The 1,619-nt window shown below is 46.6% G+C and overlaps 1 protein-coding gene and 1 long non-coding RNA gene across 3 annotated transcripts in view; one reads left to right on the forward strand and one right to left on the reverse strand.

The window, feature by feature from the left end:
* The window catches only part of IQCG (IQ motif containing G), a 40,165-nt gene extending 39,915 nt beyond the window's left edge, over positions 1-250 (reverse strand). Inside the window, exon 1 of the mRNA XM_012813823.2 lies at positions 71-250. The gene's annotated coding sequence lies outside the window, so the exon portion shown is untranslated. The remainder of the gene's footprint in view (positions 1-70) is intronic.
* Positions 251-618: 368 nt separating this feature from the next.
* Positions 619-1,619, forward strand: part of LOC100966109 — a 5,358-nt gene continuing 4,357 nt past the window's right edge. Inside the window, exons 1-2 of one of the 2 annotated variants that reach the window (XR_002771392.1) lie at positions 619-635; positions 1,337-1,380. This is a non-coding gene — a long non-coding RNA (uncharacterized LOC100966109). Of the gene's footprint in view, positions 636-813; positions 829-1,336; positions 1,381-1,619 lie in introns of those variants that run through there. The other variant, XR_001161852.2, reaches the window with a different exon arrangement.

A 1,619-nucleotide genomic window follows, 5' to 3' on the forward strand; every position in this document is an offset into this window, starting at 1 on the left:
AAAAAAAAAAAAATAGAGGGGAGGAAAGAAGTGAAAAAAGTAGTTACACTACTTAAAAGGACCAACGCACCCTGCCTTCGCGCTCCCGGCCTTTCTGTTCCAGAGTAGGTAGGATCCGAGAGAATCCGTTGTTTCTTCCTACTCCTGTAGGGTACGAGGGAAAGACACATCCATGTTTGCGAATGAACCTTAGAATCAATCTTGAGGCGGAGGGTGGGGATGGAAGTCGCGGGGTCGGGGTGAGAGGGTGTCCTGGAGGAGTTGAGCTAAAGCCTCTCCACCTACAGCACTCCTGGACGCAGGAACTAAGCAACCAAGGTAAGGTGTTTCTATGGCAACGCACAGCTTTGAAGGACCGTTTTCTTTCTCGTCTTCTTTAGCTAGCTATTATTTTTGCCTTCTTCTACTCCCAATAATATATGTTGGAGCTTACAAAGCTGAATATCCTTAGGAAAAGAATTTTAATAGGGCGGTCGAATGAGGTTTATTTCAGTCCGATGACCATTTCTGAAGTTTGCTTTTCTGGCGATTACGGAAGACGCCTAAACCAGGGGCGGGGCGGAGAGGCATTTCTCCCATAAGGCCACGCGGTGGGGCCTAACTTTCCTTTTTCCGCCATCTTGGGGCCTGTGTAGGTGAGTGAAGTACCTGCTCTGCAGAACTTTGGGAGCAAATAACTGGGGTGGGCTTGTCCAAGTACCTTGACGAGGCACCCGCGCGCCTTGGAATCTCTGCCAGCCGGTGATTTCCGTGGGCTGCAGGAAAAGAGAGGACAGGATGGAAGAGATGTGGGACGGATGGTGTTGGTCCTCTGACTCCCTAGAACCGGTACACCGCTAATCAGAGTTAGTTCCTGGGCCTGAGTGAAATAGAGGCACTTTGTTCGCCTGCAGTTACCAGTAAGGCAGTGGTTCCTTTTGGTTGAGCTTTACATTTTCTTCCCACTCCAGGCTTCGCTTTGGCTATCTACAGTCTCCTTTTCCTCAGCGTGCGTAAAGTCTTGTTTTCTGTGTATTTCTTTACCTGCTTGGTAAATGTTTTCCTCCCTGTATTTTGTTAGATGGTAGCATAAGTTTTCTTAGGATTTCATTTTGGAGTTTGTACAGTTTTTCCACTTGATTTTTTCTTCGTTTTGGGAGTTTGCTTAGATATCAGCTGTTCTCTGAAATTTGAATGTCCTGCAGGACAGATGTAGATGTTAAGGCGTAATTATCTTGGTCCATATTCTTGAAATGCCGATTATAAAGGAATTTACCTAACAGGCTTAAGAAATGATAGAGGACAAGATGGGAAAACGTGCATTGCATGGTTTTAAACTGAATCATTTTGTTTTAAGGTCTGCTGGGAACAGGACTTCTAAAAGGCAAATATGTCTGGAAGGTATGCATTTGAAATATGGTTGCTGGGGGGAGGGGTTAAAAGTTAGTTAAGCTTTCATAAATTAGAGCTTAAAATTGGTGGGAAAGGCCGGGCGAGGTGGCTCGCCTGTACTCCTAGTACTAGTACTCCGGGAGGCCGAGGCGGGTGGATTGCTCTGAACTCACGGGGTTTGAGACCAGCCTGAGGCAGAGCGAGACCTCATCTCTAGAAATATCCAGACATTGTAGCGGGCGCCTGTA

The sequence above is a fragment of the Otolemur garnettii genome, unplaced genomic scaffold (assembly GCF_000181295.1).
Source record: "Otolemur garnettii isolate 467f Iridium unplaced genomic scaffold, OtoGar3 scaffold00310, whole genome shotgun sequence".
NCBI lineage: Eukaryota > Metazoa > Chordata > Mammalia > Primates > Galagidae > Otolemur > Otolemur garnettii.